Here is a 24,977-nt window from a genome sequence, read left to right on the forward strand (position 1 = left end):
ATGTACCATAGACAACAGCAAATTTCAGAATTCTACTCTGATATGTTCTTCACAATGCACTATATATGTATCTAATAATCATATTGAACCCATACTGCATTGAGTATAGAGTAAGAGACTCTGCTGCATTCCCTGTATGGATTTGTTCTGAATTCCTGCATACATTATCCCTCACTCTCAATGGCCATTGTGAGCTCAATCGCATCTTTTCTATTTTTCCTCCATATCTGTGATGGAAATGGTTGCTTTATACCTTTATCACTGAATCTGCCTGTGGCTTGATAGGTTATAGATTCATATGTCATCATGGCATTAAAGGTAGGGGATACCTTTTACAGACCTCCCAAAATGCAGCAAAACATTAAATATGAACCTCAGGGGATTTGTTAAGGCCACTGCTGAGAAATTTGGAAGTCAACATTTATCTACAATTTGAATAATGCACAAAACTCAACTACTCAGTAGTTCTGTGTGTCAGCCACACTTAAGCCTTTTTGTTGCAGTCTTCTGTATCTTTTATCTATAAACACAAATCTTAAAGTATAAGAGCTGATGTAATAACATATAGAGTGTGTGGCAAGAATGTATATAGAAATGTTTGTAAGTTTTGATGAACTTTCTTCACAAAATATACATGATGGACACACATGCAGTGCATGGGTCTGCAAAGGTAGCCTAGTAATGTACTGGAATTTACGGTGAGCCCCGAAAAAAATTCAATTCAAAATCTAACGGTCAATAAAAATGTACTAAATGTTACCTTCCACTTTCAATACTTTATGGGAGTTTCTAAAATGATACTCTCTTCAACATACCACTGTATAAATACAACTTTTCATTTAAGGCATGCAAATGGGATTCCCTACCTTTAACTTACATCTATGCCCTTTACAATTGGTTATACTTTAACTGTAACTTACACTGAGCAGGAGGGTCAATAAACGCTACTACTGCAGAAATGCGTGGGAGTTTGAACTGAATATCACTCACACAAGGTTGGCTGAGACACAGCAATGTATTCAGCAATTCATCTTCTCTTTAAGTAACTTCTTTTTTGTTTGTTTTCTTCACATTCGTTACTGTAAAGGCTGTTATTTTCACATACAGATTTTTCACGAATGATATGTTTTTGCGATTTTGACACTGAGGCTATCGCAAGTGTACTAATGCCTGTCCATTTGCAGTATTTTTGCATGTTATTAAATTTGCGGCCCAATAGTGATTTGTGAAATTTGTGAACATTAAACTGTCATGAAACTAACAGCTTTCACAGTATACTAGACTCACATAGAATATGATGTTGATATGAAGAAAAGTGTTATATATGCCTATATGAAGAGTTAAACAGAATAACCAATAACAATTTTTATGAATTTGAGGTATTTGAGATTAAATCTACTGAAAAACAAAGAAAATAATTAAAACATACGTGATATTAATAGTATTTTCAAAAATATTTCTTGTTATATAATAAGTGCAGTATCATTGAAAAGACTTGATTTTCCTCTATCTGGTGATGATAATGACCTTACATAAATGAACTTGAAAATAGCCTCCATCCATTTTTGCATTCAAACTCTTATATTGCATAAGGATCCTACAAAAGACTTGTGTGATATTAGTTAGTGTCTCCTTTCCTTGGACTTAGGCACTAATAAGTACATCTTGAGAATACAAAATGTCTAGGGAGACATACACTGATGGTGTCATTGCTGTATTTGAATGTCTTGTAGGTGTTGGACACTTTGGTATTCCCAGTAACATGATTTATGTATGACCGTTAGGTATTGCTTTCAAACCTCTTGCCTCTTGCTGGTTCTTGTTCTATTCCAGAAAAAAAAAAACCCACAAACAAACAAACACCAAATCATATTACTTGGAGCATTCTGTACTAGGAGTGTATCAAGTGGCGAGTACTTACTGTGATGAGATAATGATAGATAATAAAAGACAGACCCAGGGTTTCAAATATTACCACATAGTTCTCAATGTCATCACAGCGTTGTACAAAATGATTTACATGTATCAACAGAAAGTGAAACTCTTATTTTTTATCGTCTGTATCATTTCTATTATTGCATCATTAAACATACATACTAGCACAGCCTGTACAGATGGAATACTGCCTGAACTTGTTGAAGACTAATACCAAGTATACTCAGCCAGGCATCTATGGGAAATGTGTGTTATAACAAAATCAGTTTGTCCTCAATGGATTAATCATATATATCTGATTTCTTATATAATCTGATTTACATAAATAATCACCTCAAAACAGCTATCTTGGAGTAGGCACTGTCTAGCACACATGATTGTCCAGTCGTACAAGAGAGGTGTACAAGTGTAAGTAGAATATTATGTAAATCAAGTGCTTTACTAGTCTAATACTTTATGGGTAAATTGCAAACACAGGATAACAGCTAGGATGAACAGACAAAACAAAACGTGTTTTCAACTCGGGAATGTTTCCAATTATCAAGCATCATTGATATAAGTCATATTGTTGAAATTTAAGAAATAAGTCTAGTATTCTCTTTGTGGTATTAACAGTCTGTAATATCGTACAACTTTCTGATGTGGATAAAAATATCTGCCTTTACAGAAAATGGCCAATGCCTTTTCATGTTCTCTTCCCCAGGTGTTAGAATCTTGAGGAATTCCCCCCTGCCATGCAAAACACTGCCGCACATTGCTACCAAATTCAAAATGTGGGGAGTTGATGATGTATGACGTTGCCCATGGGCTACACATGAAATGCATTTTCCAGGTAATACCGGATCAGCATTGTTTCTCTTCTTTAGTGGCATGAGATTGTGCTCAAAATAGGATCTGATATCTAGAAACGTATTATGTGGCCAGTATAGATCACATATGGCTTATCGCTGCCAGATAAATAAGATTTTCATGGGAAAAGTAAAAGGAAAAAGAAACAGAACCGATGAAACATATGAAAACTCTCATGGATATGATAAGAAATCACTCTGAGTGTCCATGAACGTTTCAAATTCTGTGCATTCATCTGTTATTCCACCCATCTTTATATTGTATTCCAAATCTACCTGTGACACCAGCAGAAAGGTATACAATGATACACTAGTTTCATATATATCAGTAATTGAAAACTAAGAAGGAATTTCACATCCTCCACACGGTCTATACGGTTTATATGTTCACTGCGGGTATAACAAGCTTGTGTGCCTGTATATGAGTTATTTGGTATTGTTGCCTATGGCACTGAGGTGCTTTAAAGCATTCATAAAACACTTAACACACAATGACTCTCAGAGACAGCAAAATCTACAAAAATGAGAGAAAAAAACCCAACACACATACAAAAACAGCAATAATATTGTAAAATGATAATTTTAAAGAGATACATTGTACCTGTAAACTTAAAGGAGGGCCATACAATTGAAAGAGGCAAATAGTACAAATGGTGTAAGACAGCATGATCTTTAAGAATAAGCAGCATTATTTCCAGCTTTCATGTCATTTTTGCCTCTGTTTTCGAACTCTACATGAGAAATGTGGATGCCCTTACTCCCTGTGACATAAAAATGTACAGTGTTATCTTGCCAAACATGGGATATTGGATAGATTAAAAGGCAAATTATATAAATTGTCCAATGTTTGGAAATAGGAACACAAGTTAAAGCACTTGCTTCAGCTTGAAATTTTCTATTAGAGATGTTCAGATAGCTGCAGTAAAACCCTATTCCTTATGTCACTTACACAGAAACCTTTTCCAATCTTTCAGAAGACCTTCTACGAATGAAACCCCCTTTCCAGAGAAGTTGATTTCTATAACAACAGCACATTCTCACTTTCTTTGTCACACTGTAAGATCCTAAGATCAAGTGACATTCCCTGCAGCCATTACATGATGTTTGTGTCGGCTTCTTTATGTCGTTAACATTCTTGTGTATGCACAAATTGCATTTGATCAGTCAGCTTCCAGGAAGCTCTCTGCAGAATTGCAGAGCGAGCCCAATGGGAACGGGTTGACCCAAGTGCCAAACTTTCTGGAATGTTCTCGGAATGGCAGTTTGTCAACCCTTTGCCTGCTACATTAGGAAACTGACGGCCATAGCTCGAGGCCTCCTCCACCCTCAATAACTGGGATACCAAGTGTCAAAACATTCATCACCAGACAATTACGCATGCAAGGCATCCTAGACCCCATTCTTATGGCCACAATATGAGTGGTCTGCATTGTATTGTTAATTGTGTCTAATACAAGCTGTGCCTCTTGGTGCCACACCCTCTTCATCGCATTTATGTGTAAATTTCCGTTGTGATGATTTGCTATTGAAGGAATTACTATGTAAATGGGACTTTGCATTGAATGAGACTAAGCTTACTCCATCCTTTGAGCGCTCCTTTCATGCCGGCCACAAGACTAGCATTGACAGAATGTCCCTCCAAAAAGTTTGATGCCAAACATCTGCAATGCCCAAGGGGGTGGCCCAGCATGATAGCAAGCTTTTAAGACCATTCCTTCCTCATAGTTGGAAACCAGACATACAAGTGGATACCACAGAGCCTAGTTTTCCACTGCTGGTCCATTACGCATTGTGCATGCATGCATGCAGCTATCATGCCCTCTGCTGCCATAGCAACAATATCACATGAGACCAGATTTTCCGCTGGTCCGGTGACTAGATTTACTGAACAGGGATAGCTTCAGCGTGATGCATAAGATAATGTACAGTTTTTAAAAGCCAAGATATTTCTGGACAGGTGTTGTGAGATAATTCCACACAAAATCTATCCCATCTTCGCCATGGAAATGGGGACCCTGACATTGATCCATCCACTATCATTTGCTGTCACAACAGTTTGATGTAGCTGGGGTTTTGTTTGATAATTTCTTGTGACTACATAGGCAAATTGTGCAATAATGCTCCATCTTTTTCGTTGCTGTGAAAGTACACATACACACCCGATTTAACTTCCAATGTTATATATCTTTTCCCTCTGCCTGTGAATCCACCAATATTATGCCAATTGAAAGACAAGAAAACAATAAACTTAAATTTTCAACAAAACTAGTTCTCTCAGAGCTGATTTGGTGGAAGATCAAAATCATGTCCTGACACTGATCCCAAATGCCATTATTACCCCTAATACCATATTGATATCTGCACATCAAAATATGGTATGCAAGGTGTTTGTAATATTACAAACAAATGCAACCTAGATAGTAATAAAGATAAATATTCAAGTAGACGATCATGAGATATAATGACTGGAGGACTCTGTGAGAAGAAACAACCATCAACTATTCCCATTTCTCAGACAGGGGTAAAAAATAGCAACATATGACCAATATTATTTTCTGATGCCATCCACTTCCTTGGCAAGGTACTGCATCTTATAAAAGAAATGGCAATGTACTTGATATACAATGCACAACAATGATACATACAGGTATCATCACATCAATACAGCAAGGGAGGGGAAGGAAAACCAAACCCTAAAGTCTGGATACAAGGCTATGACTTATCATGTGGTGAAACCTTTTTCCTGTTTATGCCAGCTGGTTTGGCCAAAAATCAAAGGGATCCAGAGAGAAATATGAGGACTTCGGTTATAGACTAAATTACCATTTGCGGGATCCCGAAGCCATTTACCATGTGGAATTACCCCACGAGCTTGCACCACGTACGATACAGCAACAAAGTGCCTGAATCATTGTGCGCCACTGGAGCAGTAATATTATGCCTAAAACTACCTGCTACCCTGCACTCGGGCCATGATGCTTCATCGCTCTATCATACACCGAAATCAGCTGACCAAATCCTGCCCAAATATGATTACAGGACTCATATGTCTAGGGCATTACTGAGTATTACTCACATTATGATGTCCTTGATGACTCATATCATATACAGCTTTTTCCTTCCATATATCTCCTGAATATATTCAGGAGATATATGGAAGGAAAAAGCTGTTTGTTTTTCTTTAAAAAAAAATGTCCCATATGTGAGAAAAAAAGGTAGCTGAAATGAGCTGTTTCCTTGGAACAAGACCACAGCAAAAAGGTGTACCAGTGTTGATGGGAATGTGATTTCTGAAGTATTACTACTGAAGCCTGCTTCGTGCAAAGATTTGATGGTAAATAATGAATATGCTCTATGACTAACCTTGACTAAATGATGAATGACTAATCTTGTCCTGCTCTTTTCAATGAATGATCAGTCTTTAAAGTGCAGAGCACACATTGAAGAAAAATTGTTGCTTCCAAACTGAATAAATAGCTTGCAAACAGGATAAAAAATGTAGGCCTATAGACACATGCTATTGAACATGTGTGTGTATATCACTACTATTCATAAAATTCAGAATTAAATGACCAAATATATGAAACCCCAAGTCTACTTCTAACTACTAAAAATGTATGTGGGCTTGAAAAAAAGTGAGTCCACAGTGGACAACCACAACCTGAGAAGGTTTAAAAAGATGTGAGGTTGTCTTTGCTTTTATATAGGAAATTGAATACAGATCTAGAATACAATTTTGTCTGAATTGGTTCATGAACAACTAACAATGTAATATAAGAACAAAAACAACTATTGCTTAGACAGAAAACTAGCTCACATTCTGGTTGCCACACTATGACATACTGCATCAACTGCCTGGCAAGTAAATCATCTTTTAAATGGCTAACAGACATGACACAGCAAGTGTTTGACTTGTCAGCAGTAGTTTCAGCATTGGCCTCACCCTACTTAAATTTAACATGTGCTGCTCATATATCCATGGTTTTTACTCTGCAAATCTTCCACTGACCTACACATCAATCTTAAACTAATAATATAATCAATATGATAAATTTAATAGATCATGAATCTAACATTTTCTTTAAATTCACATGAAAAAGAATATCCTGCATCTTTCACAATGAGTAATTGTGGTGTTGAAATAATATGGCAATGATGATGTGTGAAAGGGAAGGGGCTGCAGTTAATAGTCATCAAACCAATAACATTAATGTAATATTTTTGTTACAAAACCAGTGGGAAATTTGTGGAACTATGATATCGTAACATCACTAAACTTGGATACACTTCTCACTGTTCTCACTGTTTCATGCAAGTCATGAAATTCCCTAACCTCCTCATTTTATCACGAATAATCTTAATGAGACGACTTCCCCTTACTGCTTGTGCGATATCACTCCACTTACTAGCGTCAACTTGACAACTTAGATCTATAGGCAAAGTGCTTTAAAGTCTTAAATGCCAGTTCCCCACGATACTCCTATTACTTCATTGACAGTCAACAGTGATTGTCACCATAAATACCACAGACTTAAGCAAAAGAATAACATATCATTTGGCGTGAGGAAAGAAAAAAAAACAGAATTTAGGTCAATTGATTTGACATACCCGTTATCCAAGAATATTTTTTTTTCAAGAATAGGAACAGCACCATCTAATCAACAAAGTCCTTCTGTGAAAGTCAATAAAACATTCAGATATGGATGTTCATAGTCCTGCAAATTGAAGCAAGCACAGACAATAATATGGTTCTATTTTACTGAAATGTCAAAATACAAAGGGAATAAGAAAAACAAAGCAAAAAAAAAGAGGTAAAAATAACACTGAACAAACAAGTATGGTATAGACTTAACAGTGTTATTAAGACTTCTGGCTTTTATCATCATGCTAATTTTAGCATAAAGATAATAAGAAGCATTAAAGAGAGAGGGAGAGAGAGAGAGAAAGATAAAACACTACAGGAGGAGAGGGAGAATGATAGAAAAAGAGAGAGAAGAATAAAGAAGTAAAACACAAAGAGAGAGAGAGAGAAAAGAACAATCACTCAGCTGCTTTTTCTCTCCCAATGCGGATAGTTTTACATCTACTTCTGACAGCATATCTTCAATGACGCATTCACCGGGTCAGAGGAGACAGGGGGATGGTGGCAGTAATAGCCTTCATTCAAGAGACACTGGATTTATTTCTGTTTACAGAAGAGCCATAGTGGAGACTCTGACGATGTACATAGAGGAAATTACAACAGATTATTTTCTTGGAAGAAGTGCTAAAAGTGCTAAAAGTAGACAGGCTTTGCGCTACAAAAGTTTTAATAACAGACTGTTCCGATAAGTCAAATGTGAGGCAAATGTCATTACAAGTCACATTCTAAGTTTTTCTTTATAAACTGTGCAGAAAAACAACATGTGAGGTGACATACATTGTAACTCAAACACGAAGTTCTTTTTCCTAGAAGCTTCATAAACAAACCAGGCTGTGTTATCACTAGGCAGGGGATGAACTACTATTTATATTACACATACACAGAATGGATTTAACATGGGACATGCACTGTGACTGTGCAGTTGAATAATGTAAAATAATTAATATGGAATATTCAACAAGAAGAACTACAGAGGGAAAACAAGACAAAGTAATCACATTTGAAGCTGAGGCTATCATTGATAATAAAATTTTTGCCCACAGTTTAGAGACCCTTTTAATTTACCATTAACCTTTAACACTATCATTTCCTCTAAATAATTATCTACATTTTCTTATCCTTCCTTCTCAGGATGGGAATGAAGCATCAACAATCACTTGTGAAATTCAACTGGTTTCATCTAAAAGACCCTCAAGTGTTTTTATGAGGTCCTTGACGGATTAAGATTACTTTTTATGCAACCCTAACATCCATCAATTTTAACATGTATGATACATGACATCTTGTAACAAATCAGGTTTCAATTATGTCATCAAGTATGACATTCCAGATCAAACTACTTCCGCTAATGGCACTGGTGATAAATGTGGATTCTCTTGTATACGTAGAATGTAGAAATATATTCCAGTCACCTAGGATAGAGAAATCTGAATTTCTTGAGGGCATGTTAAATTACATCTAGGAGAGAAAGATTACAATATCTATTACAGATATTTAATTAATATCATCATTCTAGATTACAGCATGCCTTCATCCATGCATTGTAAACTAGGGTAACAACAGTCAGAATATACTCTATTTCATACTTCTGGTGATATAACATGGCATAACGTGCTAGTCCCACTAATATAGTGTGTAACGTCAGTGTTAGAGACTGTAAATCCAAGGTTTATCTCACAATCACGAAGCACTAAGCATGACAATACCTGACAATATAGTAATTCAGTTTGATCGATGACAAAGATGATGTGGTATTCATGATGTCTTTTAGCACTAATGAACATTTGCCAAAAAAAAAAAAATCCTGCATATCGCAATGTGATGCAGTTTTAATGATAGCTAACTCATTTCAGTGATATCTTTAGCAGAAATGCATATCACATATACTTGACGATATCACAAGTGATGTGGTTCTAACTGGTAGCGAAAGAATGTTGCATATTATACCTTCAGTGACAATAAACTTTACAGGAAATATCTTGTGAAATTACAAGAGATGTGGTTTTGATGACATTTCAGTCAAATTTCTTATCAATATGCATCCAGCTTGCAGGCTTGGTTGAATGAGTGGCGTGTAAGTCTAGCTCATCTCTACTATATATTGCAAAAGTGTGATAACAACCCCTTCCAAAACCATCATCACGTACTAAGCAGCAAGTCACACAGTCTACAAAACTAACCATTTGTACTTCATATAATCCTGCTTCCTTTTTCTTCCAACATTGTGGTGTGAAGGAATATAAGTTTTGTCATGCAACTCTGTCAAAACCCTACACAGACTAAAATCCAACCCCAAGCTTCTCTAAAACGTGAGATTCTCCTGCCTGGAGCCCCTCGCAAACTGGAGACTCTGCATTGTGCGAACATGGACACAATATCATGTGCTGTAGCATACATCATGAATACAAAATGCAACGCTCCTTGTGACTGGGGTCTAGGACCCGCTTTAAGGTCTAGGAAGCTCTAGGGTCATAGATGCTCTCTGGTATTATCTCAGCCTTATTTTTCAACATTATATGGCAAGACTCAAGTCGGTTGGGAGAAAATACATCTCGAGTGGGAGACACACACAGCTAGAATAGGAGAAATTCAAACTCAAGCAGGAGAGCAGGAGATTTTGAAAAAAATTACCATAAAGTGACAGGTCTCCCGCTGAAAGCAGGAGAGTTAGAGCCTCTCCCAAATCGATCAATGCAGTTAGTATTATATAAAATTGCATATAATCATACATTGTACAGTAATTTAACCCGTTGAGGACGAGTCTCCAGTATACTCGGGCAGGTGTCTATGGGAAATGCGTGTTGTAGCAAAATCAGTCCATCCTACACGGGTTATTATACAGAGTTAAGAGATACCATACTCCCTGTTTTAAGGCAAGCGAACAGTTTTCACGAAATTTAAAGGATCACTGGATACCCACTGTATATCAGTACCAGCAATCAAACGGAATATCTCAGGTAAACATAAATACAATCCTACAACAAAGGTAGAGCCCATGCATTTTGCCTCCAGATACATTATTCTGGTATACCAACGGATTGCTACTGTTCTAACAAAGAGGCAAATCTCTATGGAATTAAAATTGGGGGAATTCAAGGACACACAGAGCCAACCAGTGGGAGCTAATGAAACTAATACATGCACCTGTATCCACAAGTGATTTTTTTTTTTTTTCTGTTCACGGAGCTGCATAGCTCAAGCAGTACTCATAGCCATTGAGACAACGACGCGATGGAAATATGATTTCCTGCCAAGCAATGTGGAGAATGAGCCCAGTGAGCTGTGCTCTAACTCTTTGAGCCGGCAGAGAGCACAAGGCTAAGTACACTCTGCAGCTGGTACCGGTATTGATTGGGCAGAGGACCATCCTCAAAATCCAGGTCACATAGAGGAGAGAGCGCACCGCACAAAGGCTTTCTTCACATCCTGCAAAGGTGCGTTCACACCTGGGGGATTTGCGCCCAATTGGCGCACCCATTCCCATGCTCCATTATCTACGGTCTAGCAATAAAGCACAGACAAAACATCCATCTGTCCTTCAAACATTTACAGATATCGATGCACAGTAGCCACTTAAGAGACGTTTCTTTTTTACTTCCTTTCGCCCCTGTAAATTTTCAGGTGTATGGCGCATGAATGTTGAAATTTCACATCCAGAACCTGGTTGAATGGAACAGTGTAATGACTTTTGACAAAAGGTCATGGATGACAAAACTGGGATGGAGAATGTTCTTCTAGTACAATGACATTTACTGTGAGTTGGGTGGGATTGCAATCCTGTGAGCATCGACTGCTCCTTTGATTCCTAGAGCTACTCTGAGCTTCTTCACTGAAGACAACTGCTACAAAGTAATGTATTTTCTATACACGACAGGTGTTACTTGAAGAGCAGATGGAAAGATGTTGTTTGATAGTAAAAGCAATAGATTGTACACCATTATACTTTGACATCGGCTGACCTCATACAAAATGTCATCTTCATGCAAACATTGGTAGAAATTCCGAGGATTTACAGTAAAGTTCATAATTCTAACTAATTCAGAAGAAACTTTCTACTTTCCTCTCATAAAACTAACAAGAGAGCATAGAGAGTGCTTTTGTCTTTTGATATCAGATTTTTCTTCCTCATTTTTCTTGAGTTACTGGGATGAGCATATTCTTTAATTTCTTTTTTTTTTTACCAGTCTTTCGTAGATTCTTTTCATCCTTGGCTTTCTTTAAACATTTAACATGAATACCCAGACAGAAAGAAAACTGATGTAACAAAACTTACATTTTCTTCAGAGATAAGAGCACAACCCTGTATATTCTGGGGATAGCCTTCTCCATACCAACAAATTTGCATTCTTGATTATAAAAGCATATAAAACATATCATCACAATTATCTAATCCATTAAGTGGCAGTACTATATTAATCCTTTATAAGTTCACAGGGAAATGTCCAGTATGTTCTAAATCTCAAATATGCCAGTTTAATGTCACTATGAAGTCATACCTGTATAACACTGTATAAAATGTCAATGGTTACACAGTGTATTTCACATCATTAGTGCAGAGAAGGTTAGACTGCTGATCAATATCAAAATTCCCTCATCCTCTCTAGGCTTTGAAAGCAAGAATGGAGTGCATGCAAATCAACAAAAGGCATATTTACACCTGATTGTAATCCACACAATGCAATTATGTACCACCTGAAGTGTGTAATGGTTACTGGCCCACAAGAGTATGGCATTCATGGCATGTGTACATGAACACATTAAGTATGTGATAGGTTAGCAGAATACAATCTCCTGCTGTTCTCTCTGTTTTCTCTGTTATGTTGAGGTGATCCCTTAGCATATAGCACATGCACATAGTTCAGTGACAACCTGCCATATAACTGCGATGTAATGATGGTATTTGGTGCACTTTATTGCTTTAGCACGGAATACCTGGATATATGTCTATTATCATAAACACACAATTCTTGAAATATTTATTCATTTTACTGCTATCACAACCAGTAAATCCAATCCCATTTATTTCCTGTTTGTACCACATGTCGTAGAAAGTCAATGATAATAAACTTTTTTTTTCTTTCTGAACTTAATACATCAATATTTCTGACTTGCGTGTATCAGCCTAAACAATATCTGGTAATACATCATTCCTAATTTAGATGAGCATGCATTGAGATCCCACAGATACCAAGGTTGCTACTTTTACACTGTTCATTACATGGTGCCCCCAGTAAAATGATGGATGGGGTGTGAAACGTTCTAGACAGGTACTAAAGTGGCTGTAATAAATTCTGGATTATTTTGACATATCATTTCTGCATGACTGTAGGAAAATGAGGAGGAGAAAGAGGAAAATGAAAAGGAAATCAAAGATGAAGAGAAAGAAGAAGATGAGAAGGGGAAAATGAAGAGAAAGAAGAAGAGGAGGAGGAGAAAGAAGAAGATGAGAAGGGAAAATGAAGAGAAAGAGGAGGAGGAGGAGGAGAAGGAAGAGAAGGCAGAGGAGGAGGATAAGGTAAAGCAGGAGGAAGAGGAGGAGATTGAAATAGGATAAAGAGAGAAAGAGGAAGAAGATGATATAAAAGAAGAGGAAAAGGATAAGGAGGAGGAAGAGGAGAAAAAGAACAAGATAACAAAGGGAAAGGAGGCAGAAAGAAAAAAGACACAGGAAAAAGAGGAGAAGAAGGAGAAGAAGATGAAGAAGACGATGACATAGACATCTGTTGCAGATGTGAACACAGCAAGAAAGTCTGTGTGAACGTGGCCCTGGAGAGCCTATTGACGTCATTACAGAGGCAAGGAGCATAAGCCTAGCTCTGCCACCGATATGTTAGCCCGCATCTCGATATGCCCAGGAACATGCATTTGTTTGTGAAAATCATAGCCCGGGTTATCATGAAGAAGAAGAAGAAGAAGAATTAGAAGGAAGCGGATGGCAAAGAGCGAGGTTGACGCTGGGTCAGAACAGAGAAATATATGCAGGGAGAGATGGGAAGAGCAGAGTGGAGGAAATGGGTGGAATATGAAGTGTTGAACATTATGCATGCAGCGCATATTGTGCCTTTAATATCCCTTTTGTCTGAAGCTTTGCGTCAGAGTTGTGTGGACTACATACATATCACTATGGCCTGCCTGCCATCTAACACTGTAAAAAGTTTCTCTTTGAGATTAAATACGCAAGAGTTGACATCAAAGAGGAATGGCCCTTTGTTGTATAGTCACACAAGTTCAACCTTCAGTGTTTATTTCAAGGCCAATATTCACAACCAGTTTTCACATACAGTCGCAGACATGAACTTGACAGTAAATAAAAGAACATCAATGGATTCATCATAGACACTATAGGAATAAACACACACTTACACACACACATACAAAGAAAATCAAGAATATAATTTCCCTTAAAACAAACTTTGATATAAAGCTTTGGATGAACAGTGTCATCTAAACGTATACAAGAATGACACACAAAATGGGGGGGGGGGGGAAGAAATATTGGATAATCTCTCAACTCTGCAAAACATTTCACTACAAATGCCATTAAAATAAAGATACTTTTAATTTTGGGTTGCAGAACAGAACATGGACACCAGGCTCCATGAGGAACAGAATCAGTTATCTCACACCTTCAGATACAATGTAGTAACTAACCAAACATACTTATAATCAATAAGAGGAAACAAATATCCTAAAAAAGTTGTTTTTATAACTAGTGAATTCCTCCACCATCAGACATCTTGACATGTCCTCCTTCAAGCTTTGTTTGCTTAGTTTTGACTACATGTGATGTGGTGTAGATCCACAAAAGAAGTGTTTGTCTTTTAAAGCCTCCATGCTGAGTTTGGAAAATAATGTACCGGAACACGAGACCTTTGACAAAACTGCCAAGACTCAAGACCGGGTGAAACAAGTTTGTTACTCTGGACATCAAACACAAAAACATGTTGAAGCTTTCACATATTTGAGAGAACAGCTATAATAACACACTTGAATGAAAAATTTCTTTTTATGTAAAACCCATAGGCCCGAATTCACGAAGGTGGTACAAATGAAACCATGGTTTAAACCATGGACAAAAACTATGGAGCGCCAAGTGTCGCATGGAATATCTCGCTACGAAATCGGTCATTTCGTCGATGAAATGATTATTTTGTAACGAAATGACAACAATTTGTATCTAAATGAACATGTCTTCCCGAAATGATAATTTCGTTAACGAAACGGTCATTTTGTTGACGAAATAACAAATTTCGTAACAAAATATTCCGTGCGGCACTTGGCGCTCCATGGTTTTTGTCCATGGTTTAAACCATGGTTTCATTTGTACCACCTTCGTGAATTCGGGCCTTTGTGTGCCTTGAATGCCTTGTAAACATGGTCCAAAAGTTCCTGGCACAGAGAGGGTTAAATGATGGAGAACCTGAAAGGCTTCACATTTAGATGACGGTAGATTCCTTGACAGGGAGTGCTGCCCTCTTGGGGGAAGGAGTCATGGCTGATTATGATGTCAGTGTCTACAACGATTTCCCACTGATACAGAGTACATGCCAAGACTTGTTCAAGAAGTCAAAAGCCATTACAGAAGTTCAGCGGATTCTGATGGGAGTCTGTTCATGGCTGGCTAGAAAGAAAGTTTGAGGTGCAAATTTACAGTGGTAGTCCCTTCAAGGAGTCATATCAGATGTAGAATCGAAACTGATCTTTAATACTACTAAACCAAGTATCTGACCTCATTAATGATTTTTTTAAAATCTTATTTTACGGCAAAGTCCCATCTAAAATGAATGACCTTAGACGGAGTAATGTGACTATAAAAGTACACTAGCTTAGAATTTCAGGATGTAATTTACTGGTACTAAATACTTTCTTTAATAGTCACTATGTCATTCACTAAGAGAATGATGTTAATAATCATTAGTATACAAAAAGTGAATGGTCATCAGATTTTGCACAAGGTGAAAGATGAAGCACTCCATTCAATGGGGTAATGCCAAGTTGAATAGTGTGCCTCATATTTCACAGAGTGTGAAATCCTGTACCACTGCAGGAGTAAAGACCAGGTATACTGGTAATATTTTGTTTTATACAATGCTTCAGGTGTCAATGGATGCGGTTCACATCGATTTCTTAATTTAGTGCAGAAATTGCAACCATTTTTCATGAGAGGCCTATGGTTGTACATTACACTGTGGCACAGTCGTTTGCGAAAGTAATCAGTTGAAGTTGTTGACAGTAAAATGAGTGACTGAATGTGCATGGCAAAGGTATACTGTTATGTCATAGGTATGCAATGTTGCAAAAACTATGAGTTGATTATGAGCCTAACAGGAATAAATATGAGTGGGTGACGTCAGCATGAAATATCCAAATTCCTCAATAAAAATTGTATGCTAGACAGCAACAGCATGCAACAGTAGTTTTAACAGCAAGACACATGATAAGCAATCAACCAATCAGATAGCTAAATGCAGAATCTTTTTAGGTGTTCTAAATTTCAATTAGTTTTTGCACTGAGTTGCTCTCCAATGTTGTTTGATGCTCCTTCGGTTGTATACACCAAGTCTTGTTCAAGATGCTGATGGCCTTCATTCATCTGGCCTTACTCTCCAGATGCCCATTACACATCTCAAGGGATACGGAGACCCAGCATTTTTCTGTATCGCTCCTCACCTATGGAACACTCTCCCTTCTTTTCTCTGTGAAATTGACAAACTGGAGCACTTTAAAGGGTGTGTACAGTTCTGGTCGAGGTGAGGATTTAGCTTTTAACGTTTTGCGAGATATTCAGAAACCACTCTATGAGAGGTCAAAGAGCATGCAGTTCTAAGGGGTATCAAAAGTTTATTCGATGAAAATCGGTTTTGAAATGGCTGAGATATCAAAATAAAAAAAGAAAAAAAAAGGTGAAACAAAGAGATGATAATAAAGTTGTGGCATGTCGCCTTTTATTATTAGCACTTTTTTGGGTATCTCAGCCATTTGAAAACCAATTTTCATCAAATAAACGTTGAATCCTTCTTAAAATTACATGTTCTTTCATATTTCATAAGAGGCTTTTCATTATCTCACTTAGGAATGTTGAAAACATGAATCCCCACCTCAACCAGTACTGTACAGTCCCTTTAAAGCCTCACTCAAGACTCACATTTTGCACCAGGCATTCAACTGCTAAATCTCTTGGAGGAGACTGTGCCTTTGAATGTTTCTACGACAGATATATTAATGGCGCTATACAAATGCTGTGGATCATCATTATCATCATCACATCTCTTTTGTTTTTAAAGATCATGCTGACGCATATTTTACATTTACATGGTTGTAGCTTATCACACACACTCCCACACACACAAACACACAAAGAACCCAATCACTTACAGCACTACACTATGAATCAAATTATGCTTTGGGGTCACTAAATACTTCTATATTCCTTTACATATTACAATCTTAAACATTTGTTTATTTCATTTTTAGCAATGATTGTTCTTAAAAGCGCCCTCCACTGCCTTAATGAAAACAAAATGTAGACTTCTCGGCCCGAATTCACGAAGGTGGTACAAATGAAACCATGGTTTAAACCATGGACAAAAACTGTGGAGTGCCAAGTGTCGCACGGAATATTTCGTTACGAAATTGGTCATTTCGTCGACAAAATGACCGTTTCGTTAACGAAATTATCATTTCGTGGACGAAGTGTTCATTTAGGTACCAAACGTCGTCATTTCGTTACAAAATAATCATTTCATTGACGAAATGACTGATTTCGTAACGAAATATTCCATGCGACACTTGGCGCTCCATAGATTTTGTCCATGGTTTAAACCATGGTTTCATTTGTACCACCTTCGTGAATTCGGGCCCTCCAGTTGAGAGTTCAAAATATACTAAATGTGTATGATCATAGGGGCATAATCATGATATACAATATGTTTAACCCGAACCCTATTCTTACACCAACTGTCTACATAAGTGGCATTTCATAGGGCATTTGCTATACATACACATATCTCAGTATGTGGGATGGTGAAACAGGAGCTCAATGACAGCGTTACCATGGCAAGCTATGCCTCCCTCAGAGAATAATGCCTTTCGTCATCACACATTCTTCTGGGATGCAATTCAAACAGGTTGATTTCAATTACTTGCAATAGGGATTTCCCTGCTAAGCCCCCTACAGTTTCTTTTTTTTTTCTTCAATTCAATTCAATTATTTCCATGGAACAAAGGGCAAATACATAATACAAAGTATACATACAGGGAAGTAAATGTAGAGAAGTAAAGTAAAAGTTATAAAGTATAAATGAATGTATAAAAAGTAACAATGCATACTTTGCAATAATGACATTCTAAAGGCGCGTTTACACCGGATCCGGCACGGCACCACGGCACGGCATCACGGCAACCCAAAAAATCGCTCCCCCAATAAATCCTACGAAACCGTTTACACTGCAACGGTACCGTTCCATTTGTCGGATACGGCATTTTTTGCCGGATTTGTGAATCGATCTGAGAGCCATTTTTGGAGCACGGCACACGGCATTTATCACTTTGGCCAATCAGAGTCCAGAGATATTACGTCACTCTACAAGACTTCTCGAGAGCTAGCTGCTAAAAATCAAACGGTGATCGAGCACTGATTGTCTATGGGAATTTACATGTTATTTTTTGCCGTGCCGTATGCAGTGGAAACGGGAAAACGGCGTGCCGCGCAGTGTGCTGCCGTGCCGGATCCGGTATAAACGCGCCTTAAGAAGGAAACAAAGCAATGGAAAAGAGTGATCCACTTAAAAGCAGAGTTGGTTTAAAGTCTGCAAATAAGACTGCCCAGTTTTCAGCTCCAAGACTAATTAATGCTTGATTGAATAAAATGTTTTTTATATTGACTCCCCAAAATTTTCTCTGAACAGAACCCTGAGCAAAGAGATTTATGGGTCAAAAATACACTCAAAGACCACTTGAAGTCAGTTGATTTGGTAGGTAAGAAAAGTCCAAAACCATGTGCACTCATGGCAATGGCTCCTTCTTGTGAATGTTGGAGTGTGGGTTACCCTGGACCACCTCAATTCAGCCTTTTATTCTTAGTCATATGACACAGTAAACTGATCAAAGTCCAAGGATGAAATAAACACTGGTGGTAAGAATGTAAACAACAAATACCCTAGTCATGCTGATTGCAGACTCAACCAAAAACACAGACTTTGTTGAGTCTGTCTTCTGATACTCCATTAAACTTAAACGGAAAGATGCTTCCTCAGTGGGCAAACTTTCTCTTCAGATATTTTTTTCTTTCATGTGCCCTTTGGACTGTGATTTGATACACTTTGGTGGGCAGATGGAACTGAAAAACTTTGCTTCCAATGAGTAATCAATGCAAAAAATTACAAAAAGGCTTAGTGGAATGGGGGTATAGACCGATTCGGGTTCGTTGAGGGCAGCAGACAATTTGTGGCACTGGGCGCAGCCATAAGCTCATTTTGAGGTGTCTTAGCCGACCCCCCCTCTTCTCCCCCACCCCACGGGCAACATGTTTATCGCACACTTGTAACAAAGGTTCGCGCACTAAGCCAGCATTCGCGCACTCAGTACGAGACGCCTATTGGCTAAAACAACCATGCATCAGTTTTTCATTCCGTGCGCATGAGAGGGGTGGGGAGAGAGGAGGGGGGGTCGGCTGAGACACCGCAGTAATGGCACTGCCCATGCCAAAAATACACATAGCGCGTCACAGAATCGGTCTATAAGTGCTAGATGGCCTATACAACCCCTACACCTGAAATTTAAACATGTTTAGACTCTAATAGAACAGACGAACAACATAAACCTTTCCTACAGTGATCCCGTCATCAGGTCAAGTTATGCACATAAATGCATCCTGCCCTGCACGTGCTACTACAAACATACATCCCCATTAACATACATCCCCATTTCAGAACAAGAGAGGCGTTAACACCATACATTTATGGAGTTGATGCCTTCTGAATCTCGTCTGATACAGCACTCTTGTCGATTAAAGATAATTAAAAGTTTTGGTACCTCAAAAGTTTCCCTGAATTTCTGTGTTTCAGGTTAAAGTACCTTTCAAATAACTAACACTTTGAGACTTACTCGCCCCAAAGTGCTCTCATTTCTTAGTAATCATGCAATTAACTGCGACCAGCAGCCCCATACGCATAGCGTAATGGGGCTTCGCATTGTAGCATTCAAGATCATGACAGATTTAGTATCGCGGGTAATATCAACTTAAAATCCAGAAAATTCTTCAATTTGAAGACTTACCAATTAAGTTGAAGTCTTGAAAACAGGCTTTGGGCAACGTTTGGTTTTGCCAATAGTCCCTTTCTGTTCGAATTGATGACTGAATGTGACTCGGTCGAGAGGACCTTGGGAGAGCTACATACACTGTTACTACGGCCAGCGCATACGCACACATCACATGCGAACAAATTTCAAATCCACGAACGGAAAGATGTTTGTGTGCGCATGCGCTGGCCGTCAATTCAGTGTAGCTCTCCCACGGTCCTCTCGACCGAGTCACATTCAGTCATCAATTCGAACAGAAAGGGACTATTGGCAGAACCAAACGTTGCCCGAAGCCTGTTTCCAAGACTTCAACTTAATTGGTAAGTCTTCAAATTGAAGAATTTATGGATTTTAAGTCGATATTTACCCGCGATACTAAATCTGTCATGATCCTGTAAGCTACAATGCGAAGCCCCATTTAGCTATGCGTATGGGGCTGCTGGTCGCAGTTAGCTACTCAGTATGCGTATGGGGCTGCACGCTGCTGGTCGCAGTTATCATGCAATAATGGTTTCGTACAATACGTGTGCTACCTCGCCGCCTCTGGTACGAAACCATTATTGCATGATTACTAAGACATGAGAGCACTTTGGGGCGAGTAAGTCTCACAGTGTTAGTTATATGAAAGGTACTTTAACCTGAAACACAAACTAAGACAAGGAAATTCAGGGAAACTTTTGAGGTAATACCAAAACTTTATATTATCTTTAAGTGCATGGAAAACAAATCCATTTGAAAGAATTACCAAAAACAAACAAACAAATTCTGCCAATGTTTTTGAATCTTTGAATCACTCAAAGCATAGTATCACATACTAATAGTAGTTTGGTGAACATTTTAGTGAATTGGTAAGAAAATGATCATTTGCCTATACTGTCAGTTCACCACCTTCAATGAACGCTATGTTCACCACACATGACCCATAAGAAAGGTGTGCTTGGTAATTCTAGTCACAGTTATTTAAACTACATTGCTTTTGTTTTACTGGCACTCTGACTACCATAAGTTTTCCCTGCAGGGGATAGTCCTCCTTCAAAGCTAATACCGTTGTGTATCCAACACAAAGAATACTCTTTATCGCATGATGGACAAGAGATATCAAATCATTGACAGTTAATACTCACATGTGGGTAAGGCCTCGGGTTGAGGAATGTCTGTGTTTATTTCACTCTCGCCCTGATGACTGGATCAATGACTGCAAGGATAGAGAGATTATAAACTCTGTGTCAGTCACTGGAAGGACACAAACAGGTTAAAGGTTGGTTGACAGCATTTTGCGACAGATTCCTGCAACATAACAAGTCTAGAGATCAACAATTTATCCCACAACACCTTCTTCGTAATAGTTCTTCTTTCAGTCTGGTACAGTCCGCCTCTGGGGTATTATCGTACCTAGTTAAAGTTAACAATGATACCATCCCAATTAGCACTGATGGCAAGAATAATTGACAGTTGTAGTTGGGTGCTAATGTTTGGTAGGTCATCAAGACCAAAACAAAAATTGCTCCTATCTGTCTAGTTAACAGTGAAGAAATAAAAGTGTGACTTTTGGAAAACTAAAGATGGAATTATGTTTGCATTTCAGTCATAACATAAGGGCACCTAACCGTTCCTGTTTTAAAGACAAATAAAAGCAAATCTTTGTGTCTTAAGGTGCTGAAAGTGTAACAAAATTATTTCTCCTCTTTTTAAAGGGAGTATGCTCCTAAAAAAGTTATTCATTGGTGTTCATGATAAATTTGGACAGTAAACTCTAAGTAAGCATAAAGGTTTGCTGTTCAGCAGATTTCATCTCAGAATATGTTCCTGAGATGGTGATACACAAGTTTCTGTCGGTCACGTCAGCATAATTATACATGGACATAAACAGATATCAACTATAAGTGGATTTTGAACTTCGGAACCTGATCTGGTTAATGTCTTTGTAATGAGAATTTAATTACACCACTGTTTGATTAACTCGAGGGGTGAGCGACGTACATTCTTAAATCAATAACAGCTTTCAAGAGAAACCAAAGAAATGAACTTTGCTTGCATCAAGAGATATCCAGTGATTTCAAATACGTCTGTGCTTTATTTCTCGTGCACGCTTCCAATCGCATCTTATGTAATTCATGGGCTCTTGAATATGGCACTTGAAAATTGCTGGCTACACGAGGGGTAGCACTTGTGAAACTCTGCTCCATCTAATACAAGTATGCGAGAATTACCGCGAGTCACACCACCGGCACCACCTATACCCAAAGGAAGGGATAAGATGTATGTCATGAAATGTACAAAGAGCATCTCATCTTTAAGAGATGCCATAGACATGTCATCAGCTACTTGGACTTGACTCTGATATTTTACGAGCTGAAAAAAACCCCCCAAAATCAGTCATATATCTTAACACCTTCGGTCCTCACAGCTATAGACAGACATATTAAGAAGTTGAAGCAAAACTGAACACATCTGAGCTGTTGACATATTTTGTAATCTGTACAATAAACATATCGTCCCCCCCCCCCCCCATCTGACACATCTGAGGAAGCTTCGACAAAAATCCACTACATGCTCTATCAATCAACATGAAATCCTTATCAAGTGTATGACAAATTCATTTTCATTCAAGTGGGCTAATTGCCACAAAAGTTGTCAGATATCAAGAGCCATATCAAACTGTAATTGTTGCATTACGGCCAGATTGTAGCAGAATTGAGCCTGAGTTTATCCAGCTGCCTCATCTTCTGTTTTGTTTTGTTAAGAATTCCAAGCCCAAATCATACGAATTCCAAGTCATAATCATAGCTAGTCATAGTCCCACGCATGCTTCTCAGTGACAAGCTGGTATGGGCAGACTGCAACTTTCTGAGAGTAAATGCCTAAAAACACCTTTAAAGTTTGATGACCTCCCGTGCAGGCATTTGGCCAAGGGAATGAAAACTTTGCACTGTCGGAAAGAACGCAGTTGGCACACTAATCCTGGAGATCTTTGAGGTTTACTCCGAAGAGCAATGGAATACCCAAGCAACGTCCTTCGACGGAATCTCTAAGTTCCACGTACCACACGTCAACCTCTTTGCTGTCTCGGACGAGTTTGTTTGGGTTCTTGCAAACTTATGACAGCTTTGGAAAAAACCCTAAATGTTTTACTTCCAACTAAACTGATTAGATTTGTCTCTGAAAGAAAAAAAAATTGTCAAATGTTTTTGATTAAGTGAACTTGACATATCAGGAAAAGAAAACAAATTTAACTTTGAACTGCATCATTTCTTTGGAGGTACTAAGAATTACATGATCTAGGCCCTATAGGCTATAAACATTAAATCTCATTTGTCAAAAATACTAATCAAGCAAAAGTTTGAAAGGATAATGAAAATTGTCAACATTTTTGTCTTTAATTTTCTTGCTGAAACTAAGCTCACACACATTCTTATCTATACACTCTTCCCTGTAATCATGACAAAGACGAAATTAACCACTTTTTTAAAGTCCAAATTGTTCTGAAATCTACATGGAGCCATCAAACTCTGGACAACATTCTTCGACATTACCCGTGAACATAAATTTCCCCATTTCTGTTCTCACTGAAAACTATTTGAATGCATAGTAAAGATGTGATGCAAATTCTCTATAACATCACTTAATAATTGTCATAGTTTGCTACAGCTTTCAGTTCATTTTCTCCCAGGGCTTGTACACATTAGTGAAATTTACTATAAAACAAAATTAGTGTATGAATATATACAAGCTACTTATAACAGGATGGATTCACAAATAAAATCACAATAAACCACAGGACTTTCTCTTGAAAAAGATCCCCCCCCCCAATAAAAGAAGTATTGTGCCTGACCAACATGACCAAAATACAATTGACGGTCACTTTGTGTGAGTTGGCTGAATCTGCACTGCACCAAAACAGCCTCGTATTCATGCCATGTATAAACGCCCTGCCTGGCCCCCTAAAATAAGCACACATGCGGAACGTTCTTACACAGTGCACTTTGATGGTGACAAAATAAATCAAGTTCGTGTGACGCTCTGATTCAATTAGCAGTCCTGGTAGTTGCCCTGATCGCACCGTTTGGCAATTGAGCCGATGAATTAATCGACATGATCTAGCCACCGAGTGCGTAGCTAAATCCCCGTTGAACATGGCTATTGCTGAAACTCCTGTAACGAGCATTCAAACATTACAATGATTCTCACATAGTTGTTGGCTTCCACCCAATGTATGCACCATTTCTTTCAAATGATAAACAAAGTCTGTTAGTTTTTTTACACTCTTGAAACTTGTCAGTGACACATTTCCTGTTCTCTTAATACTTCTTGTTACCAAACTTGGCACCCATCTTTCCCCCAAACTTGTCCTTACAGTTCCTATCTCTTGAGCTGTGGACAACGCTGAAGTCTTAATTTGTCCAAGGAATACTCTCCTTTTTTCTCTTTCTTTTTCGCAGGGTAGTTTGGGCAGGCTGCCAATCGGAATTCAAAGAGAGCAGATAGATGGGAAGGCGAGGAGAGAGAAACCACAACAAATGTGTAGATAGATGGGAGACTGCTTAAAATCAAAAGAAAACATCAAAGAAATACATGAATCATATGTCCTTATACACTGTATTTGCTCTCATATTACAAAGTACATGAATTTTGAACCACTTCAAATTCACACAATATTACTGCAACGGAAACATTGTATTATGTTACACAGAAAGATGAGAAGTCCAGTCAAGGCAATGTCTTGGATATCACAGAAACTGTAAAAGCAGAAATTTTGTGAGAGTGATTTTTTCTTTTTGCGCTCGGGCCATGCAAGATGAATTTTTCATGTTTTCAATTCTGCGGAATCATAACATGAAAACAAAAGTTATACGTGACAAAACAAAAAAATTCTCATGCTTTGTTCTATGCACTAGCTTCTTGCTGTGTGGAATGTGCAGATATTTCCACATCCAGAAAAATGTCCATTTCTAAAGTAGTTCATCACATTGCCATTTAGTCTCTTATCCAAATAAGGCGACAAGTGCAAATCACGCACATGGAGGGACTATACGATGAAGCCTTTACTTGTTGATTTCAAGAAACGAAATTGGGTTGGTCAGGATTCAGCATTAACAATGTATAAATCTCCAGAACATCCAAAATGGAGAGCTAAAAAAGAGAAAAAAAAGAAAGAAGAAAGATAATCATACAGATACAGTTTTCCTGCACTTGCATTTTAAACCCGTTGAGGATGGATTGATTTGGCTATAACGTGCATTTCCCATAGACCC

The 24,977-nt window shown here is 38.0% G+C and overlaps 1 protein-coding gene across 1 annotated transcript in view; it reads right to left on the bottom strand.

Moving 5' to 3' along the window:
- LOC140241655 (rho-related BTB domain-containing protein 1-like) overlaps positions 1 to 24,977 on the bottom strand; it is an 83,999-nt gene that overhangs the window by 22,328 nt on the left and 36,694 nt on the right. The window contains exon 2 of the mRNA XM_072321398.1: positions 20,850 to 20,920. The gene's annotated coding sequence lies outside the window, so the exon portion shown is untranslated. The remainder of the gene's footprint in view (positions 1 to 20,849; positions 20,921 to 24,977) is intronic.

Source organism: Diadema setosum, chromosome 18 (assembly GCF_964275005.1).
Source record: "Diadema setosum chromosome 18, eeDiaSeto1, whole genome shotgun sequence".
NCBI lineage: Eukaryota > Metazoa > Echinodermata > Echinoidea > Diadematoida > Diadematidae > Diadema > Diadema setosum.